The 10473-nt window shown below is 51.4% G+C and overlaps 1 long non-coding RNA gene across 1 annotated transcript; it reads right to left on the minus strand.

Moving 5' to 3' along the window:
* Positions 1–185: 185 nt before the first annotated feature.
* Positions 186–8604, minus strand: LOC143273354 (uncharacterized). Its single transcript, XR_013051407.1, has 3 exons — positions 8183–8604; positions 5868–5956; positions 186–404 (listed from the first exon to the last, which is right to left on the minus strand). It is a non-coding gene; the product is annotated as an uncharacterized LOC143273354 (long non-coding RNA).
* Between the last annotated feature and the right edge of the window lie 1869 nt (positions 8605–10473).

Consider the following 10473-nt stretch of genomic DNA (forward strand, 5'->3'; position numbering starts at 1 on the left):
AGGAAAGGACAGGGTGGACCAACCACAGGACAGAGTTCTTCCCAACTATTGAAAGATCAGTAATAAGAGGGTGCTTGGAAGCTAACCTGCTTCATTAAAACTCAACAGGCTCCAGTGGTGTGTTTGCCGGGAGAGGACCATTTTACCACAGACGTCGTCTGTGTCCTGTGATGATAACTAGTAGGTTCAGTGTTTGGTTGATTTTATTCTTGTTTTTAAATTCTCTGCACCTATGGTTCCCTGACCTTGCCCCACCTCGGCACATCACCACCCATGTCAGAATCCACAGCACAGGCTCCAACTCTGCCTTGGTATTGTGGGCCAAGAGAAGTGTGGATGATTTCACCTGAAACAAGCCCACATCTTCACTCTGCTTCCTCTGCTCCAGCCCCTATGGGTATGTTCTAGAAGTCAAAAAGAAAACATGTTGTGTTAGTCAGTCTCTGACAAAAGAAACTTTAAAGAGGAAGGATTTGTTTTGGCTCACGGTTTGAGGGTGCACAGTCCACCGTGGGTGGGAAAGGCGTGGTGACAGGGTCCTGGACACAGATACAAAGCTGTCCACATTCCCATTTTCCCAGCAAGAAAGTTGAGACTCAGAGAGATGAAATAAATTGCCCCTGATTGAGACCCAGTGCTGGCACTGATCCTCCAGCCCAGGCATCTGAGGGCCAGGACGAAGCATGAAATCTCAACATCCTGGAATACATATGTTCACTGACACCACTGTATTTCCTTTCTTACTTGAGAGATCGGAGGGGCCAACAGCAAAGCCCTATCAGGAAAGGGGATTTTCTTTCATCGCCTCCGACCACGACCACCAAGAATGAGTCAGAGGGCTGGGAAGCTGGTTCCGTCAGTAAAGAGCTTGTGTACAGGCAAAAAGTCCTCAGTGCAATCCCCAGAACCGTCTAAAAACAGACGTGATGACGCATGCTTGTGATCCCAGCACTGGGGAAGGAGAGCCAGACAGATCCCTGGGGGTTCCTAGGTGGCAGCAGCCTTGCTTACTGGGTGAGCTCCAGGCCAGTGAGAGAGACCTTGTGCCAAGAAAAAGTCGATGGTGCCTGAGGAACAACATCTGACTTTGTCCTCTGACCTCTACTCCATGCTCACACACACACACACACACACACACACACACACACACACACACACACACACGCATGCACACACACAGAATGAGTCAGACAGAGGACCCAGGAAGTGACAAGAGCCAACGTGGCTTCTTCATCCGGGACTGAACATGACACACGCCTCTATTAGATGTCGAACATCATCTTTGCACCAAACGACCCTCCAGGAAACTTCTTGTTTCCACTCTGGAAGGCACTGCCAAGGAAAATGTCCCCACAGGAAGCCTGGGACATGGCTGGCAAAGCCTGGGTCTTTAAGGACTAGGAGTCTACATGGAAAAACATCTGGCTCTTCCTACCAGCTGAGGGAGCATAAGGAACTTGCTCCGATGACATGGTTCCTCCCTGAGAATTCATTTTCCATCAAGGGTATGCTTGGCCCTGGTGTTGGACTGCTGTGTCCAATGTTAGCCTGGTGGTTATCATTCAGCAAGGTGTTGGCCCTGACCTAACACGTTTATTTCCTGAATTGTTCTTACCCCCAAAGCGTAGCCTCTTCCAGCAAACCTGGAAGTTTCCCAAACAGACAATCAAGGCTCTAACTCTCTTCTGGACCAGGTTCTCAAGTTTCCCAGACTGGCCGTGTGCGGCCGCTGCTTTCATTGGCCCCCGGAACGCCCCTTTATCCCAGCCATCGCAATCTTGAGTTTTGGAGCCCAGACCTGTTCCCCTTCCTGACTGGTCTCTGGCTTCACTTCTCACCACAGTGCCCTTGGCAGAAGTGGTCCGCATCTTTTATGAGCAGATCATTGGATGGAAAGTTACACTGAAAACCAAGGCAACCAGTTACCTGGGTAAGCCAAACACCCACTTTGGTCTGAGGTACTGGAAAGTGGAGACTGTAAAGCAGTTTGGGGACTTTTTACTTTTTTTCTTCCCCTGTGTGTGCTGGGTAGTTTTATGTCAACTTGACACAAGCTAAAATCATCTGAGAGGAGGGAACCTCAATTAAGAAAATGCCTCCACAAGATCAGGTTGTAGGCAATCCAACATGTAGACACCCTCCCATGATCCATGCTATGGCCATGACTGCCCCTGACTGTCCCTCAGATAAGCCTGGCCTGGACTGCTAAGCTACATTTCCTGGATCTCCGGGAACCATGTAAAATTGGGGTCAGCTGCATATATCTGCATTCACAGTGCTTCTGTGGAGAGATGGGAGACGGAGGTAGAATTCCAAGAAGTTCACAGCCAGGGAGCCTGGAGTCCACAGTGGCAAATAACAAAGAGACTCTGCCTCGAGCAAGGCAGAAGAAGGTAAAGACCAACACACAAGATTGTCCTCTGACCTCCACACAAGTGTCAGGGCACACATATGCTTTGAGTAGATGGAAACGTGGTACTGGCAAAGAGTCAGGACCTCATACTAGGCTCGGTGAGTGGTGTCTAGCTGTCAGGGGACCTCAGCAATGGCTCAGTAACTGGGAAGTCTGAATAGCAGTCAGCATACAAGGTAGGCACACATTGCCAGGAAAGGCCCTTCCTCTCGGGTGCTGGGCCTTGTTCCCTACTGTGGCTGGACCATGCCCTGCTCCTGGGTCACACTCTACCCTAGATGCCCAGGTCTGTCTCACCCATCATTTATTCCCTGCTGCAGGTTTCCCGGCATTTCAATTGTAAAGGGAGACCTCAGCATCCCTGGGCACCACTGGACTCACTCCTACTGAGCACACCACTCTAACAGGCATGGAGCCTGCTCCTCTCGAATCTCTCTTCCCCTAACTACCCCAGCTGTGCTACTTTGGGGGACTTTGGAGCCTTTAGAAAGTGGGGCTTAACTAACAGAAGTAGTTCACTAGGGGTGGCATTTCAAGATACAGCCCTGCTCCTGGTCTGGTGCATTCTCACAGCCCACGGAAATATGAGGAGCAGCCACAGGGACCTGTCACTAAGAAGGTCACCAAAAACTTTCCCACCGTAGTGAACCAGAAGCCTATGGAGCTAAATCCAACCATTCCTCCCTGAAGTTTTTCTGCCGGATATTTTGGTCACAGTGACACAGAAGTAACTAACACACAAGCTAAAGAGGCCACTTGCTGAAGTCATGAAGGTGTGGAAACGGCGTTTTATCATTCCGTTTTTTCAAAGCATGCTGCACGGGTGCTACTCCAGCAGAGGAGTTGAGCTCCATGGCTCCCCTCTCCAGAACTTGGCAGGAGAGAAGATGTGCACAACACAGCAGGCAGATCAAAGTGATCAGGGATGAAACAGCGGCACAGATCAAGGACGGACTGTGGCGGCGCATGAAGGAAACGGTACTGTAGAGTTGATCCTCCCAGGAAAACGGCGCTCATCTTCAGCCAGTCACTGTGCCTGCTTCTAGAGACCACCGCTGTAGGTGGATTGCTAACTGGCTCATCGGAGGTGGGGTGGGGAAGGTCACAGGACCCTCACCTGAGATCCCAGCCACTCCTCCTAGGCTCATGCATACCAGGGACATTTGACAGCATCCATGGCCATAACAGGAAGAGTCTGCACCCCGTGATCATCAGATCACTTAAAAAAATGCAAGCGCTTCATTTTCAAGGGCCGAGACACATTTACTAAGTAGCATCTGTGTCTCCCCCACCTCCTTTGTGCTACCCTAGCACTGGCCACTGGAGTCTGGGGTAATTCACCAGAGTCCAGAGACAGCAGGGCAATGAACAGCCTGAAGGATCTTTGTACTGTCCTCTTGGTTAGCCCTACTCAGGCCAAGTCTCCTGGCTGTATCTTCAGGTCTCGGCTGGCCATTCTTTAATAAACACAGTAGCTTTGAAACGGCTCTCTGGAGAGCCATTACCTGCCTTAGACATGCTCCCATGAGACTCGTGCTTCGGAGGGGAGACTTTCAATTCCCACCCTCGAGTAAATGCAATCTTCAATCACTCTGTAACTGACACGGCCCAAGGGCTGTCATGATGGACCCATGCATGGTTCAGCTGGATAAATGCACTATGGTCTCTCCATTCTAACCTCGGCCTTTGGATGACTTGGCTTTTGTTGGTTTGCTCAGTTTTGCATTGTTGTTCTTTTTTCCCCATTAAGTGCAGCCTGTGCCTAGACTCTCACGTTGGCATGGAGGACAGCCTCGTGTCATTCAGTCCTAACAAAGAGTCACTCTGCACTGCCTCCTCCTTGCCCCATTTCTAGAAGGAGCTATAGTGGGCACCAACCTCATCCTGAGAGAGGACGGGACCAGAGGGTTCTGACCATCTTCCCATTCCACAGAAGGAGGGTGCTATGGTTTGAATACATAATGTCCCCCCAGGCTCAGGGGTTGAAAACCTGTGCAACAGCTTATACTGCCGTTTGGGGAGGTTCTGGAAACTTAGGGGGTGGGGGGGAGTAAGTCACTAGGTGTGGGCAATCAGGAGTTCTCTCTCTCTCTCTCTCTCTCTCTCTCTCTCTCTCTCTCTCTCTCTCTCTCTCTCCCTCTCCCCTTCCTGGTCAGCCACAAACAGCTCTCTTCTGCCACACGCTCTCCCATCACCATGATGTTCTCTTCAAGTCCCTTGTGGCATCAAGAGGCCAGAAAGTGAACCTTCTGAAACCGTGAGCAAAGCAGATCTGTCCTTCCTTGAGTCTCCCTGTCAGATATATCAGTCACAGGGACGAGAAAAGCAACCAATACAGAGGCAGTGAAGAGAACACAAGCCCCCCCCCCATCCTCCTGCTACCCCGAGTCAGTCCATTGTTCTCCATGGTAGCAGCATGTTCATCTGGGCACTTGGCTGTGTAGAATGGCGATGGCGTTCTCATCCTCCTTTGCAGCCGTGTAGAAGGTTCTAGGTAGTGGAGAGGCACTGGGGCAGTCCTGTGACTCATCGTTCCTTCCTCTGCCTGAACTACTGGTGCTACCATCTTGGAATACTAGGATGAGACCTCTCCTACGGTGGGTGGAACAGTGTGTTGGAGGAGACTGACGCTCCAGAGGACCGAGTCACTTCCTTCCAGTCTCTACAAGAGATGTAAACTTCCATGCTGCCTTTTTTTTTTTTTTTAACTATGTTGAGTTATCTATTCTTTGGACCTTCATCACAATAGCTCTGTCCCAAAATAAGGTTACCTGGAAGATGGCTGGATTCAAGCAGCTCAAAGTCACCAAGGTTCATCTACACAGACACCATCAAAGCCAAATCCTGGAAGCCCATGTCATCATGGCTATTAGATGGTTCTCTGGAAAGCCAAGGTACCCATTCCCCACATCTGTCAACACTGTCCTGCGTGGAAGGTACTGAGAAGGACCCTAGAGATGCATCCATAAATAGGCTTCCTAGGCACTGCACTGCCCTCCCTAGGAGCAGCCTCATCCTCATAGTCCAAGATGGCGGTACCCACAACTAAGGCAGAGGAAGTAGGAAGGCCAAAGAGGAAACTTGAAATGTAGCCACAGGCCTTTAATGGACCTTCACTACCTTGAGCCTTCTTACATGGGCTCATCCTTCAGGGGGACGCTCAGACCCACAGGAAGAAACACGGCACAGGTAGAGACAATGAGGTGGGGGTGGGGCGGTATAGAGACTGTAGAAGGACGGTGTGGAGATACAGTCTGGCGCTCTTGCATGTCTGTGCCAGCCAATTCCCAAAGGAAAGCTTCCAAGTACACCTGCCGACCAGACTTTCTCTCACAGGAAGGTAGACATGTCTATAGAGGACACAAATCGCTAAGACCGACTGGAGAGGACACGGTGCATGAGACTGGGAAGGCAGGGGCGGAACAACTTGCAGGAAAGCCTCTCCACGACCTACCCACTGTTGTTGCCCTTGTTGTAGGTGGTGGCTGGACCCGGAGCCTCCTTTCCAGATCTCCTTCCTCAGCTTCTCCAAGCACGTGACATCTGTGTGGTGGAGGCCGCCAGTGTCTCCCATCAATGAGATGAAATAGGGACAGACACAACCACTGTGTCTCCACTTTGGCACCACTTTGCCCTTAAATGCTCACCCAGCTGCTGCCCGCTGACCTGCAGATGCTCCAGCCTTGCAGACAAACAAGGCCCTAACCCTGCACAGCCATCTTCACCAGCAACCTTTGTATAGGGCCCAAGTTAACACTTCGCCCTGAACCCCAGCAGTGTCCTTCTGAACTTGGCTTGCGGATCCCCCATGAGCCCCTCACATCCATCCATCCCTTCCTGCTTTGGATTCAAGAATATTCTTTCTGTCCTTCAAGATCCCAACAAATCCCAGCATCCATGCTGTGACATTTCAAGACCTGTTATAGATCATTCTAGATTTTAAAAGACTAAGGAAACTGATGAAGGAAATGAAACAGATGACCTTGCACATCTGGCCAGATGTGAAGATGGGTCTCCTATTAGACCCTGTTACTAAGGCTTCTCACGCTGCAGCGCTATGATGTTCCCACCTAACCTCAACCTATTCAGTCAAAATTATGAGTCACATCCACACCAGAGACAGGAAGGGGAATGCCACTTACACATCACAATGGATTGGACATGGTCACCCTTCACTATTCTTGCAACTTTTCTGAGATATGCTTCTTAAATTTTTTTTTCACAAAAAAAAGGAAGAAGGTAGCAAGTGTATCTCAGTTGGTAGAGAGGTTGCTTAGCATGCAAGAAGCTCTGGGTTCGATCCTCTCACTCCATGAACCTGGAGCAAGACTGTGCCAGTACCAGGGAGTCAAGTCAGAAGAATCGGAAGTTCAAGGCCAGCCTAGGCTACATAAGTCACTGTCTCGCAAAAGAATACAGGAAGAAAAAGAAAGTGTACAAAACTCTGGAAGACTAAGAAGGTGCCCAGCACAGGCAAGGGCATAGGAGATGCAGCTGTGAGAAAAGTGTGGACTCCTGAGGGCCCTCAAGAAAGGTCAGGGCAGTGGAGGCGCACGCCTTTAATCCCAGCACTCAGGAGGCAGAGGCAGGCAGATCTCTGTGAGTTCGAGGTCAATATAGTCTACAGAGCTAGTTCTAGGACAGCTAGGGCTGTTACACAGAGAAACCCAGTCATGAAAAAAAGAAAAGAGAGAAAAAAAAGAAAGGAAAGGAAAGAGAATCACTGTAGGGAAGTGGCCAGGGTTGGTTATCCCCAAAGCAGGGGACAGAGCCTCCATGGGTTCCTCAGACCGCGGTGACAAGCTGCTCACTGACTTGGTCGATTGTCTACAGGACTGTCACTTCCCCACGAAAAGCCCCGGTGCCTTCCAGGAACTGCACAGAGCGCCGGTTTCCACTTCCCTTTGCCGCCAACACCGCAGCCCGGCTTATCTGAGGTGAGCCGCGGTTCTCTTGCAGGCAAATGGGATCCCATGTGTAGCCAGTTGACTTCTCCCTGCTGTTGACTTGCTGAAGAGCCACACCGGGCAAAGTGACAGGCTGCAGAAGGGGCTAACACTGGCTTTAGCCTGTAGTGAAGGGATCCCAGGTGAAGATACAGAGGAGGGGAGGACCCAGGCTCCCCCTACTTCTGCGAGCCACCCTGGAAGTCGGTACAAGAAGCCAACAGGACCAACAAGCTCTCAGGATGTTCCGTGTGGCCTTGAAAGAACAGTCACTATCAACTGGACTGCCATGCTTCTGACGCCTTCAGGGTTGAATGGCCCTGGAGACTTCCCAACACTGCCCTTTTAATATTTATCGAATTGACATACTCACTGTATGTATTTATGCTGTACCTATGTGCACAGTGTAATGATTACACCAGGGCAATGGGCCTACCTATCACACAAAATATTTATCATTTCTGTGCAAAGGACCCTTCAAAAATGCTCTTTTTTAGCTATTTTGAAATGCCGGACACATTGTTTTCAACCATGGCCACTCTACCACGCTATAAACCATTAGAAGAGATTTTTCCCACCAACTGTACCCCAGCCTGATTAACCACTCTCCCTCACCCTGACTCCACTCCCATTTTCCCAGCCCATAACAAGGACCATTCTATTCTCTATTTCCTTGAGCTCAGCTTTTCAGCTCCAACATGTGAGAAGATGCAGTATTCCTGACTCTAATCTTTTAGACCGGATGGATAACATGCCAGTCTGCTAAGCAGGCTATAACAAAAATATCTGAAACTGGAGAGCTTAAACAACACGAGGAACTTACTCTTCATAGTCTGAGACTCCAAGCCCAAGAGCACAGTGCTGGCTGATGCTATCCCTAGCAAAGGTTCTCTCCCCGGTTTGCAGAGGAGCACCTGGTTGTGTGTCCTTGTGTCTTGGCCTGCTCCTTGGGTGAGGACCTACATGTGCAGGATGGGGCTTCTGTCCTGGGAGCCCGTCACTGCCACCCGAAGATCCCGAGGGCCTGGCCCGGGCTCCCCACCCTCCCATGTGAATGCCATTCAGGTTTTTTTTGTTCATTGTTGCCTGCTGGACAACGGGGAGTGTTTTCTTTGGAAAGCCCAGCGATCCGGCACGCTGCCCTTCCTCTGTACTGAACAAGTGTTGTTTAATGGGCGGCCTCGATTGTTTTGGAGATAGGCGCCTTTTCGAAAGAGGAGGAGGAGGCTGTGAGCCTTGATTACTTTGGCCGCCTTCCTTTATTTTTTCTGGAAACCCCGCTCCGTGTGTGAAGATGGTAGGTTTCACGGACCTGTAACAAACAACCATTCAGCGTGCAAGACCCTGGCCCTGGGCAGTCTAGTAAGGCTTCATCTCAGGGTCCGGAGGGGGCCCAGAGAGGGAGAGGGGGAGGCAGCGGGGCCTGGGAAAGTCACACCCCTGGAGTGTGAGCTGAGCTAGCGGGGCTGTTTGGGGACCTCCAGACAGGGGTCTGTAAATTCCAAACACAGTCCACAGGCCTTTGGCTTTCCTCGGGCCCCTTCCTTCCTGTCCCTCAGCCTGACCCTCCCCTCCTGGCAGGCCCTTCCTGTTTCGGGGAAGGTCAGCTTGTGGTGGAAGAATGGCCATTGTTCCTCCCTCCCCTGGTCCCTGCTCACATCCGGTCCCTAGTCTCTAAGTTCCCCTTCAGAACAGCCAGACTTTCCTTCTCCTGCAACCTGAGAGACTAGGGCATTTCCTGCCTGGCCACCCTGGTTCCCACCCTCCACTGCCCGAAGGCCTGCCAGGCCATCAGACTCCCTGCTCCTCTGCGTCCCACGGCCCTAACCTGTGACTTAACATGACGGCTCGGGTGTCCTCTCTCCTCATCTCCATGCTCCACCCATTCCAGGACATGTTTACCTGGGACCCCATGTGAAAAGACACAGGGTGAAGTCTGTCACCAACACCCTCATCCTTCCAGCCAGGCGTCATCCTATTCACAGACCAGAGATGCCTCATCTGTGGCCTGGGGGCTCTCTCCCATGACTTCTAGGCCAAGCGAGCTCCAGGCCTTTCCGGCTGGGTGCTTTCGATTCCACCTACTTGCTCCCGGCTGCTTCTGCCTTGGGGGAACCCTTTCTTTTGTCTCCTTACACTAGGGACAGATCCAGGTCCCCTCCACACTGCCGGGACATCCTCTCTTGGTACTCTCTTGGCTGCTCAGCCCTCTCCCTCCACTCATTTCTGCCACTGGCCACGCATCCAAAACTCACACAGAGCCAGGGTCCTCTCTAGAGTAGTCAGAGTGACCACAGTCCCAGGAGCTGTCTCTGAACCCCTCCCCCATTCCACAATTTATTCAGAAATAGTCCCCCTGAGCCGCTCATTTAGGAGGTATTCACCCGTGGATCTGTGTGAGTCCCTTTACATATTGGGGTCTGGCTAGCTGACACCATCTCCCCATGATGGAGTGACCCTGGAAGACTGAAGAAACGGGGCAGGAGTCACAGGGGGCACCTGAAGCTGGGGACAAGATTTATTTGTGGCAGATCAGTGAGTCCCCTCTGCTGCTATTAGGGGCACACACATGATTACATATGCCATCCATGTACCCACAGAGGTCAGGATAGCAGGTCTGCATTCAGCTTTCTGCCCGGTCTGTGGGTGCTGGACCCACCCGGGACAACACTCAGCAGGGATGACACCCAACTCGGCCGCACCGTGAAACTTCACCAGTACACATGTAAGTCAACTTTCCCTCTGGCCCAAGGTCTAACAGAAACACAGTCTCTCCGGCGGCGGCAAGGGTTAAGTCGAAAGATGTGTTGACTGTCCACGGAGCAGCTGGCAGGTGCTCACCAGGAGCACCGAGGCCGGTCGTCATCGTTTGTCCTCCGTGGCGTGACAGTGCACACAGATGTACTGCGAACACAGCCACTTCCAAGTCCAAAGTGCCCCATTGCTATTATTAGCAATGCGACTAGCTGCAGAGCCAGGAAAAGTGACCTGGCTCAGAGGACTTCAACCTCTGAACAAATGGCGTCATCTCTCTGAGTTCCTGAATCCACGGCCACTAGATTGGGACATTCTCTTCAAGAGCCAACTCCAGAGTCAGATTGTAGGGAGTTGTGC

This window comes from Peromyscus maniculatus, chromosome 5 (genome assembly GCF_049852395.1).
Source record: "Peromyscus maniculatus bairdii isolate BWxNUB_F1_BW_parent chromosome 5, HU_Pman_BW_mat_3.1, whole genome shotgun sequence".
NCBI classification, from domain to species: Eukaryota; Metazoa; Chordata; class Mammalia; order Rodentia; family Cricetidae; genus Peromyscus; species Peromyscus maniculatus.